The sequence below is a fragment of the Notamacropus eugenii genome, chromosome 2 (assembly GCF_028372415.1).
Source record: "Notamacropus eugenii isolate mMacEug1 chromosome 2, mMacEug1.pri_v2, whole genome shotgun sequence".
Taxonomy (NCBI): domain Eukaryota; kingdom Metazoa; phylum Chordata; class Mammalia; order Diprotodontia; family Macropodidae; genus Notamacropus; species Notamacropus eugenii.
Window position 1 is genome coordinate 5009212 of NC_092873.1, and position 12777 is coordinate 5021988.

The 12777-nt window shown below is 38.2% G+C and overlaps 1 pseudogene; it reads right to left on the reverse strand.

Annotated features, from left to right (window-relative positions):
* Positions 1-7434: 7434 nt before the first annotated feature.
* LOC140522072 (glycine N-acyltransferase-like protein 2 pseudogene) overlaps positions 7435-12777 on the reverse strand; it is a 63056-nt pseudogene continuing 57713 nt past the window's right edge.

Genomic DNA, 12777 nt, shown 5'->3' on the forward strand with positions numbered 1-12777 from the left:
TTCATTACACATATCACATCAATTAATGTAAAAATCTTAATTCCCTTCACACAAGTTAATAACCTCTGAGGTTAGCATGAGCCAATAATAGTACTGAGGTGTGGCTGGTCAAGTGAGAATCCCTCAGCAAGATCTTTAGTCACATCCCAAAAACAGAGGTGACAGGAAGTAAATGAAAGGATAAAATGGAGGTTCCTTCAGCCAACCCAGTGTGGGGAGATGTATGTGTGTTTTTGGGAGAAGTAAAATCTTCTTCAGACAAAATACTACAGGGAGTCCTGATGATTGAAATGCTAAAAAAGGCAGCAAGTGTGGAAATAGCTTCTTTTTCTTCACATTCTTATGGAGAAACCATGTGTCATGGGAGGATGTTTCTTCATCCCTTTACTTTAATACACCTGACAAGTGGTCACCTAGACTGTGTGTAAAGGTATCCAAAGAGAAGCCCATCACTTCTAAAGGTATGGCTTCCCATTTTGTATCCTTTGAATAGTTTGTACATTTTTCTGATGTCAGGCCTAAATTTACCTCTCTGTAGCTTCCATACATGACTCACACATTATCTCTGGAGTCAAACAGAAAAATCCTTATACCTCCTCCACATGAAAAATCCTTCAAATGCCTGAAGACAGCTACACCCCTCCCCACTGTCTTCTCCAGTTCCTTCAATTAATCCAAATGTAACATATACTCAAGGCTCTTCACCATCCTGGCAGCCCTAATCTGGATATTCATTAGCTTATCAGCTCTCTCAGATCTGACCCAAATCTGAGCTGAATGTAATACCTCCGATGAGGTCTGGTAAGGACAGAGGACAGTGGTATGTTCACCCACCCCCACCCCTCTGCCATTACCGGGAGGAATTTGTTTGTCTTAATGTAGTTAAAGTTTCATTATTGTTTTGGGCTACCCCATCACAATATTGACATACTGAGATAAAGGCACCTGAAAACTCCTAGATATCTTTGAGAACTACTGCTACCTACCCATTTTTCCTTCTTCTTTTACTCATAAAGTTGATTTTGTCTTCTGCTTCACCTCCTTGATCATAAGACCCTTTAATTCTTGTTTTCTCCATGTTGTTTTTTTTTCCTTAGAAGGAAAGGAAGGGGTTCATATAAGATGATTCAATTCCATGAGGCGAAGATGCTGCAGACACTGCACCGGTCCCTGAGCAGAAGCATCTCAGAAGTCATGAAGGTGAGGCTGGAAGATATTCATGGGAAACAAAAGGAGAAGTGAAGTTTCACTGTGATTTTGACTGGCAGGGGATAAGGTCAGCATCAAAGCTGGAGGAAGAGATGGGAGATCACTCAAAAGGAATTGCACTGGACTGTGATATGTTTAGTACAATATTCTGAACCTCCATTTCTTAATTTGGAAAGTGCCTCAGAGTGTCTGTCTCATAAAATCCTTGCTCTTTTTCTCCTAGTCTGTAAATCTTGAGGGAAAAGAGAGGCAAATGCACAAAGAGACACAGAGACAGATAGAAAAACAAACAGAGAGATATAGAGAGAGTGAACCTTTAATAAGTTCTAGCTACATGCCAGGAACTGTGCTGGGAATTCATATATAAAAGGAAAAAAAATATATAGCCTAATTTTTGAGGAGTTTATATTGAAATGAGAGAAAGCAATACCTGAAACACACTTGATGAGAGAAGGTTGTACCCACATGAACATGAGCTAGAAAAGACTGGAGAATCAGTGCTGGGGACAAAAGATGGCTTGAGAACTTCTTGAAATGCTGGTTCTGCTCAGGAACTCACCAATAGGAGGAAAGGCCTCATGGGTAGAGGCATCTCCAGGGTGAGATTATTCATCTCTCCCTATATTTCCTTAATAAAGGAATATGAACAGGATGGGAAAGGGTGAGATGGGAAGGCAGAGACTGAAAAGGAAGAGAGGACAGGACAAATCTCACTTTCTAGGATGCTGACAGCATCCTTTGGGGATTAGAGCAACTTTGGGGTTAGTATTATGGCACTAGATGGCACTCCTAGAACAGTTCATGCTGGGAGGGTCTACCCTTTCCTTTATCTCCATATCCCTTTTGCACTTCAGGTTGTTGTCTTACACTTCTAGACTCATTTGCTTTTGTCTTCTCCTTTAATATATGGCTCCATTTTTCACACTGAGAGTGAAAATTCCTTCAGTCTGGAGGTGCTGGTAGACTCCTGGTCAGACTATCAGATTGTCATTACCAGGTTTCAGAAACAGGTAGGTCTAATGAGTAGTAAAATATTAGAAAAGGGCCATTAAGGCCAAGATTTCTATTACTAGAGACAGAAGCCTTCCTTCTGCCACCCAAGAGACCATAGCATTGCCTCAGATTTGTAAAATAATTAAAATATCATAGAAGTTCATCTTCAGATTTGGGTTTTTTTGATTGATTATGGTGTCTTTCACTTACCTCTCTTACTTCAAATTAAAAGAGGCAGTACTTCTAGTGGATAGGGTATTAGGATTGAAGTCACACAGATCTAGGCATAAATCCTGCCTCAGACATTAGCTAAGTCATTTAATTTCTCTCATCCTCAGTATCCTTATCTGTAAAACTATAAACTTTGAAATCTCTTTCAAACTTAAATCTCTGAGATATTATGGGAGCTCTCTGACATAGGTAGTATGTAGTAGTATATACGTAGTAGTTAGACTTGGAGTCATGAAGACTTGAATTTGAATCCTTCCTCCGACACTGGATGGGTGACTCTAAGCAATTCAGTCAACCCCTCTGTGCCTCAGTTTCTACCTGTGTAAAATGAGGGATTCACTTTTTTAGCTTTAAGCCAATAATCCTTTGATTCTCTAATCAGCTAATCAATCTCCAGGTTGACGAAAGGGTTTAAATGAAAAGATGAGAGATACTGAGGCTCCCAAGTCTGTACAGGTGGATTACCCCAAGACTTTTCTCTACATAACAGATGAGGCTCTGAAATCTAATATGTCCAACACAAGCAATACAAGGTCACACGAAGCAACCAGTTCAGAAACTGTGAAGTTCAGAAGGTAGGAAATTGTCAGTCAATAATCAACAACCAACTAGCATTCAGCAAGCCCCTACTATGTGGCTAGTTCTGTTCTAAGAGCTGAATCTGTAAACACAAAGTGAACCAGCGCCTTTGCTCAAGAAGCTTACGCTCTAAAGTGGAGATTACATACAGTCACGTATCACATGTGTGTATTAACTCTCACACCTTCTATATAATACAAAACAAAACAGACATGGGAAAGTTAGCTGGAAATGAAAAAAATACTATGAGGGTGAAATGAAGGGAAATCAGGGAAGGCTTTATGTAGAAAGTCGTTCTTTGAATTTTTAAGGGAACTAAGGGTTGTAAGAAACAAAGGTAAATATATTTTGTTATACTGTATGTGTATGTGGCTACTCAGGATCCTTTGTAAGGAAATTAGGATATTTTAGAATTCTACACCATGTATTCATTAAAAGGAGATATGCCATTTAACAATGTCTGAGGAGGAGGAAGAGGAGAAGTAGTAGTAGTAGTAGTAGTAGTAGTAGTAGTAGTAGTAGTAGTAGTAGTAGTAGTGGTGGTGGTGGTGGTGGTGGTGGTGGTGGTGGTGGTGGTGGTGGTGGTGGTGACCATGGAGTGTATTCATGACATGGGGGACCACATATACAAAAACACAGAGAGATAGGAAATGTAGTAACATGGAAGAGGACAGGTAAGAAGTCTGAACTGTAGTGTTCATGATAAAGGGGAGTGTGTCATTAAGGTGAAGGAGAAGGTTGCAACTAGGTTGTAACATGGTATTAAATGACAAAGAAAGGAGTTTGTATTTGTCCCTAGGAAGACTGAGGAGACACTGGAGTTTATTGAGTTGGGGAGTCCTTCGGTCAGGTTTATATTTTACAAAAATCACTTTGGTGGTTGTGTGGACAAGTGGAGGACAGTGAGCGGACAATTGAGCCAGTGGGACCAAATAAGTATCTACTGTAGTATCCAAAGGTGAGAGGTGAGGAAAATTTTCACCAGGCCCATGTGAGTAGAGAAAAGAGGAAAAATGCAAAAAGCCAAAGTTGTGATTCTTGTAATGAACAAAGAAGAGCTGCCAGCAAGGGGCCAGCCATGATTCTCTAATGACTCAGATGCCGCATGAGAGTACAAATAAAAGCTAGGACTTAATGATCTTGTTAATGTTTACAAAGTGACATACACATGTTATTTCAGTTAATCCTCACAACGACTCTAGGAGCTAGGCACTATTATTGCTGAGGAAACTGAGATAGACACATGTTAAGTGACTTTCAGAGGCTTAGATAGCCAGTAAGTGACTGAGGCCAGATTTGATCTCAGGACTTCCTGACTCCAGGTCCAGTGCTCTAGCCACTGAGCCACACACAGTAAAACATGCTTCAGGATGAAACATGATAGACATGGAGAAAGACAGGTATTAGGGTGTAGTGGATAGAGAGATTATCTCCAAGTCAGGATGAACTAGGTTCACATCCTGCCCTCAGACAAATAGTAGATCTGTGACCTTAGGCTAATCACTTAACCTCTCACTGTCCAATGACCAGTTCAAAAAGTATCAAAAATTATTGATAAGTGAAGCATTAGTTCTATGAAAAGAGACTTGTGATATAAAAGAGAGATGCACAGCAAATGAACACCCATTGTTCCCCATAGTCATTCACCTCTGTGACATTTCAGTGGAGCTGGGTTCTTGAAGGCTATATCAAGAAAGAGCAAGCTGAGGAAGAGCTCTCAAAAGTGGAGATCCTTTGACTATGGGTATAAGAAATAGATGAAACATCTCTCTTTGGAAGATCCATGTAGCTAAACATGAAGAAGCTTCGTGTCAGGTGGTTTCACCATGAAGTGATAATTTGGGGTAGGGGAGAGGGAAAAGAGTAACTCATGAATAACATACACCATGTTGTGGCCTTCTTTGGTTGTGTCAGCACCTGCTAATAAAGCTAAAAGTTAGTTAAAATACTGAAGGTCAGTATGGAATAAAGAATTTTGACCATTTGTTCAACTAACACTGAGCCATTTGTAACGCTAGGTGCTATAGAGGGTAAAAGATGAGACTGGCTTCATCCTAATAAAATTGACAGTCGTGGGATGGCAATGAGGTATGTACACAAGAAGAAAACTATAAATTCAAAGAACAAGTTGCTAAGAAAAGTTAAGGAAAGAATAGCTCCAAATGCATGGACCAATAGAGGCTTTCTGAATTAGGTCTCACTTGAAATGGACTTTGAAGGATAGTTAGGCTATCAACAGATGGAGCCAATAGTGAGGTGGAGGTTAGAGGTGGATTGTAGGCAGATTACAACTTGGGAAACATGAGGAGCAAAGAACTTAAAATGAGAAGGTACAAGACCTCTTTGGAAAATAAACAAGAGATCAAGCAATATTTTTCTTTACTGTACAAATAGCAACTTCAAACTTTTCCTGTTGGATGTTTTCCATGCTGAACTTGTAAGTAACACCTGGAAATTTGGCAGAATGAGAGGAACTTGAGATTTATCAGATGCTGTCTCCAAAATTTCCCGGGATACTGTGCGATAAATTCACAAGGGAGTCCCATCTCTTGGATTACAATGGAACAAACTACCCTGCCTGAGTATAGAGTCAGGGGATTTGCAAAGCAGGTGATAAGTGCTTTTATACAATATTTGCAGAAGAATGGTATGCCATTTTATTCCCAAGTGGAGGAGAAGAATGTGAATTCCCACACATTATTCAAGTCTTGTGATTTCCATGTTCTTGATTGTGGTTGGCATGCATATATGCCAGATGAAATTCTTTAACTGCCACTTTTCTGATCCAAGTAACATAATTCCTAAACTCTATACTCAGCTCTTGGCGATGCCTTATGGGAGACATCATCCATCAGGGTCAACTAACAACTATGTGGAGATCAACAATTTATTTCCTCAGTAGATATCAATAGATGAAGATTACTGGGAAAATTCTAGCCTTAGAATCAGAAAGGCCTGGGTTCAAGTCTCACTTGTTTCTAATAAGATATGTGATCCTAGGCAAGTCACTTCACCCTCCCTGGCTTCCAGTTCCCAAAGTTGTAAAATAAGCAACTTGGACTACTTAATTGGCAAAGCTCCTTCTTACTCTTATATTCTATCCTTCCACAAAGGTTTACATTGGCAGTGTGGAATCAGCGTCAGGTGGAGGCAGCTGGCTAGCTTGCTGCATTCCCATAGCCACATTCCCTCAAGGGCTATCCAAAAAGTCAAAATGCTAAGCTTGACGGTCTTTTAAACCACTTCTATATCAACCCTGGGATAAGAATATCATATTTCTTTGCAAGTAACAAAAGGCAAGTCACTTATGATTAAAGAGTTTGACTCATTGGCATTGTAACATCACTTTATGCTTTATTGTCTCCAGTAAATACTATTTGTGCCCATCATCCCATTTAGGGACAACTAAGTGCTACAGTGGATGGAGCACCAGACCTGAAGTCAGGGAGACTCATTGTTCTGAGTTCAATTATGGCTTCAGGTACTTACTAGCTCTGTGACCCTGCAAGTCCCTTAGACCTGTTTATCAGTTGCCTCATCTCTAATCTTCATTACATGGTATTGCAACAAGCACCAATATACCCAGTAATTTGTAAGAGATTTTTTTATTGGGCATAATTTTTCAATTTTCCTCTAGTGGTTCACACTCCACCATCAAGTTAGTTCAAGACTTCTTCCATCAATAGTTGAGTAAGACCACACTAACAGAATTTCAGCTTTGCAAAGGTGCAGAGACATCATCTAGTTCATTGCATAGCTAAACAAGAATTCTTTTTCAATCAGTTCTAGTAACTGATCACCCAACTTTCGCTTGACAATTGTAATGAGAAATATTCTACGTCCAAAGAAAACCTTTTTTGAAAAAAAAATCTTCTTTTTTTGAAATGAACAAGGGAGAGTTGTAAGAAAGTGGCCATCCATGATTCTCTAATGACTAGTTCTTCAGATGCTACATGAAAGGAGAATAATCCTGTCTGGCCATTGCAAAAGTCATATGAGACATGGAGGAAGACGATGGATTATAGACAATTGAATAAAGTCACTCCTCCCTTGTATGCTGCTGTTCCAGATGCCATTACCTTAATAGAAAAGATCCAGAAATATGATGTGACTTGGGATGCAGTTATTGATTTAACCAATGCTTTCTTTACTATTCCAATATGATGGATGATGTCTCCAATGGCCACTCCAAGAGTTGAGAATGAGTTTATGAATTAGTGCAGTTGGGTTAGAAAAGCTGCCATTAAAGAAGTTCAACTGGCAGACATTTCCATTCATGCCAACCACAATCAGGAAACCAAATGACTTTGATCCTTTGTTGGCTGGCTCATTCAGCTCCACTACAATGGATACAAAATGGCATATTATACTTCTGAAGATATTGCAGAAAAACACTCATCAATTACTTGCAACGCCCCTGCCTCAATACTCGGGCAGGGTATAGCTCATTCTCAATTCACTGGTTTGTTCCATTACAATCCAAGAGATAGGATTCCCTTCTGGACCCAACATACAGTATCCAAGGAAGTTTTGGAGGCAGTGTCTAATAAATCTCAAGTTCCTCTCATTCTGCCCAAATTTTCAGGTGTTATTCATAAGTTCAGCATGGGAAACATCCAACAGGCAAAGTCTGAAGTTGTTATCTGCACTGCAAAGGAAAACACTGCTTGATCTCTTGTTTGTTTCCAAAAAAGGTCTTGCACCTTCCTGTTGGAGGCCTTTACTCCACATTTTCCTTAAGTTGCCATCTCTGTCAAAACCACTTCTAAACTTCCCTTCACTACTGTCTCCATCTGTTAATAGCCTACCCATTCTTCAAATGCCATTTCAAATGGCAAGTCCTTCAGAAAACCTCTTTTGGTGCTCCATGGAATTAATCTTTCTCTAACTTCTCAGCAACTTGTTTTTAAATTTGAATTTGTAGATTGTCATTCTAATTAGGTTGAAAGCAATCTCATTTTTACTTTTCTATCTTCAATAAACCTAGCTCACTGCATTATACATATCTCAGTACTGATTGGACAAATGAACAAATTACTCTTTTCATAGCTGAACTTCAATATTTCAAAAGACTTTTAATTTAATCAATGAATGCTGTCTCAACCAAGGAAGTTCACAACATGGTGAATGCTCTTCATGAGTTACTGTTCTCATCTCTCTCCCCACCCCCAAATCATCACTTGATAGTGAACACACTGGGTATGAACTTGTTCATGCTTAGCTATATGGGTCTTCAAAAGAATGATGTTTAGTCTGTTTCTTAAACCCATATTCAAAACATCTCTAGTTTGGGAGCTCTTGCACAACTTGATCTTTCTTGGCATAGGGTTCAAGAACCCAGAATCACTGCAATGCCACAGAGATTTGTGGACAGCCATGGGTGTTAAAAGAAGTTTCACGTCGTAGAACCAACCCTTTGGTTCTGAGCTTGGGACACTGAGAGGTTAAATAATTTGCCTAAAGTCACAGAGCTATGATCTGTGAGAGGCAGGATATGAACCCAGTTCATCCTGACTTGGAGACCATCTCTCTATCTAATATACCATAATATCTGTCTTTTTATACATTTACCATGTTTTATTCTGGAGCATGTTTTCCTGTGTGTGTCTCTGTGGATAGAGCACTTGGCCTGGAGTCAGGAAGACCTAAGTTCAAATATGTCCTCGGTCCATTACTAGCTATGTAAGCCTGGACAAGTCACTTAACCTGTGGCTACCTCAGTTTCCTCAGTAATAATAGCACCTAGCTCCTACAGTTCTCCTTCAAGAAAACATGTATAAGTCATTCTGCAGGCATTAAAGTAATTTCATCTTATTCTCCATTGTCAACATTTTTTACTTGGATAAATTAGAGCATTTAAAAATGAAATGTCCCTGCACCGTATATCATATATAACCATGTCTTAGTTAACTATAGAAATGCTTTCACTATGCTGAAAACCTATGCTAATTTATTTTGGATTTAGGAAAGTTAGATTCTAAGTTAAAATCTAGTCCAGTTCCCTTATTTTGCTGAGGAAATGGGTCCAAAGAGAAGAAATGACTTATCCAAAGCACCTAAATTAAGAAATTAAAAGCCACAATTCAGAGCTAAGTCTTCTCATAATAAGGGTTTGATTTGGTAGACTTACTTCACTATACCATCCTATTTCAACATTTGAAAAAATATTTCTCTGTCATTTGAACAGTCATAGTAGAATAGATTCCATTCTGTGCCACACAACCACCCTTATATAAAACACATATACAATTAATTCTTATAATTAAGTTGTAGGAGGAAGTTTGTCTTTCCCTATGTAAACTTGAAGTTTGGTCTTTGAGTAAATTATGAACCTGAACCCTATCATCAAAGTTGCTCTCATTTTCACCTTAGCTGCCAGGACATTCACAATAAAATTCAGTACTCAAGGACAGTAATTAATTCAGCTCAAGTCTTTTGTAATAAATATTTCTCTGCTCCTTTTAATTGAGTATGTTGTGTTTCTACTGTCCTGTAAAATCTTTTTTATTTCATTGTGTATGAAACTGACTTTATTCTCTTTTCATAATCATAATATAACACTTTAATACTACTATGACCCACTTCAAAGCCTTACCTGTACAACCCTTTATTACTAATTCCATCAACTAATGTTTTCTGGTAAGCATAGAAGAGATATTCATGTGACATTGAAAAGTAAATGATAAATAACTTTGGTTGTATTTCAATAACAAATCACAATTAACATTTAATCATTGATCAGTTACCTTTACATATTTGGAAAAGAAAAATATGTTAATGCTTCTCATTGAAAGAGAATTGTTTTTTATTTCTTCATCTAATATTCATTTCATGATATTGCAAGGATCATTTCTAAAACAGATCCAGTAACTGATCATCCAACCTTTGCTTGTCAACTCTAATGAGAAATATCCTGCCTCCCAAGACAACCTATCCCTCCTTTGCACAGATCAGTTGTGAGGAAGGTTTTCCTTATGTCAAGCCTAAATCTGCCACTTTGAAACTTAAGTCCATTATTCCTAGTTCTATGTACACTCTTTTGAAACAGAGGAACACATATTATGCTTCAACATGATATCCTTCCCATTATTTGAGGACTACAATCATGGCTTTCTTTAGCCTTCGATTTCCAGGGCTAAACATTTTCAATTAGTTCACCTCATTCTGGGGTTTTATCATCAATTCTTTCTGGTCATTTCCCAGTGGACCCTTCCTAACTCATTAATGTGCTTCCTGAAATGTGTTGCTCAGAACTAAACAAAAAGCTTCAAATGTGTTCTGACCAGAGGAACCTCTCTGATTTGGAACCTGATGCTTTTCTTTAACCTGATGCACCAGGGTTGCCTCTTTTTGAGGTTACAGTTCATTTAAAGAACCACAGATGTTCTTCACAAATCCTAATGTCTAGAATAAAGTTATCAAACACACTGCCAGCAGGTCTCCTATTGCCATAACACTTCCAAGTACAACCTAAATCAGATTAAAATGTAACTGGGAAAATTTAACCAAAAAATTATAGATAACCTTACATTTTAAAATGAAGTCAATGTATAGACCGCAGTGGTCCTTATATATGCTTTAGTGGCTACCATTTTTATTTGAGTCTGACACCACTTACTTAGACCATTTTACACTAATGCAGTTGATTAAGTAGATTAAATCTATGTTTTTATTCACATCACTCTTAAAATAAAAAAGGTCCCAGGTCAAAAACAAAGTTTTCTTTCCTAGTTGGCATGGATTCAGAATAAGAAGACAAGAGTTCTAATCTTCATACAGTTCCTTCCTCACTATAAGATTTCCCAAAAGGACATTTTCTGCTCTGACAAATATCATGTCTGAGTATTTTAGACTTTGCATATCTAAGAGAAGTGTCTACTTCCTTGTATGACATTCTGCAACAGGTAATACAAAACTCAGTCCAAAGTAAACAAAGTAAAACTTGAACTTGATCTCCTCTTCCTCTGTCATCTCCCCCAGGATACACCTTCCTGGGAAAGCAATATTGCAGTTCCTGTTCATTAGTGCCTGATCACTTCATACAGATTTATAACTTATTGCAATAATTTCAGCCTCTTTTTGGTTAAGTATGGTGCCTGGTAGTGACTTGGCTTAACCTGAGGGTCAACAAACTTTTAAAAAAATATTTTGATGGCTCTTTATTGACATGACTGATTTCCTTGGTAGCCCTATGTATTTTATTCTATGCTTTTAAAACCATGATTTCAGAAAAGAGTTCTCAGGCTTTGTCAGACTTCCAAAGAATATCCATGACACAAGAAAAGATAAAGAACTCTGTGAAGAGCTGGTCTGTGAGGCATATTGTGTTAATTGTTTCCACATCTTGGTGACATGATAGAGATCTCCTTTTAGGGCTGTGGTCTCTATTCCACTGTGGTCTATACTTGGACCAATGTGATGCAGAAGTAAGACTCAAAGGACCTTAGAGCTGGAAATGACCTTAGAGACAATCTAGTTTAATCCTCTTACTTTACAGATAAGGAAACTCAGACTCAAAGAGATTAAGTGAATTGTCCTAAGTCATGCAGGTAAGTGGTAAGGGGCAGAGCTGAGATTTGGGCCCTTGCTAAATACTGAAGTGGCTTGGCTAATCAAAATATGCATCAATTATTTGTTTTAAGTTAGTGATAGCATATTATCTAACATATTTTCCAAATACTGTGATGATCAAAGTAGTACAAGCTTATGAAATGAAATACTGAACTACTCAAGTCATTAATATGTCATAACCAAATCCATAGGAATTACACCCAATCTGTGCACATTATTATTGTCAAGGAATTAAAAGCTGCAAATGGTAACATAACAGGAAGCAAACACTTCCAAAGTTTCAGCTGAACTCGTTAATGAAAAACACAAGAATTTTACTTGTATGACTTTGGGGAAGTCGTTAACCTCTGAGCTTCAGTTATCACATTTGTAAAATGGAAACATAAACAACTACATTTTCCAAACATTAAAACACTTTAAAACTGTGAATCTTTGTAGTAATGATAATAAATATTCTTGGTCCAGAGGTCCTAAAGTCCCTGTGAGAAAGAGATGGGGAGTGTCTTCTGTCTGGTATAGCAAGAGGAGCTCTGAATTTAGCATTTGAAGAAACAAACTCCAAACCTGGTTTCACCATTTACTGGATGTGTAGTCTTGGGTAAGTCATATTATTTTGCTGACTCTCAGGTACTGAACCTCACCTTAAAAAAAAGGAGGCAACAAGCCTCTATCATCTTGTTAACACCAATCTTCTGGAAAGCTCTATGTATGTATTTTTTCCACCAAAAATGTTATAGGCACTGCTTACACTTTGCTACCAGAACTGTCAAAGATCAATGCACTCTTTATTATGGATCTTTTCAGGCAGGATCAAGGGGACAATTGATAGTCTGAATCCTACTAGAGGAAAAACTAGAGGAAAACGTAAGGGGGCACACAGGAAAGACCAGAAAGTACAAAAATTTTCAGGGTATTTCTAACAGTATGAGCATATAAAGACAGCAAAAATCATCTTACATATTGAGAGTATAATTGAAAAGGTTTGTGCCATTCCTTAGAGTGATCCCAACTCTGTGATCCCCTTGCACAAAGTGAGGAGTCACCTGCTCACTCTCTATTCTGGCTCACTCACTCCCATATGATGTCACATTGGGAGTTCTGTGTTCCTAGAGAAAGATCACAATAATGTAGCTACACTTAGACTCTCCCAGGCTTCTGGGGATAACTACTGTAGAGGAATATATTTACCTATTC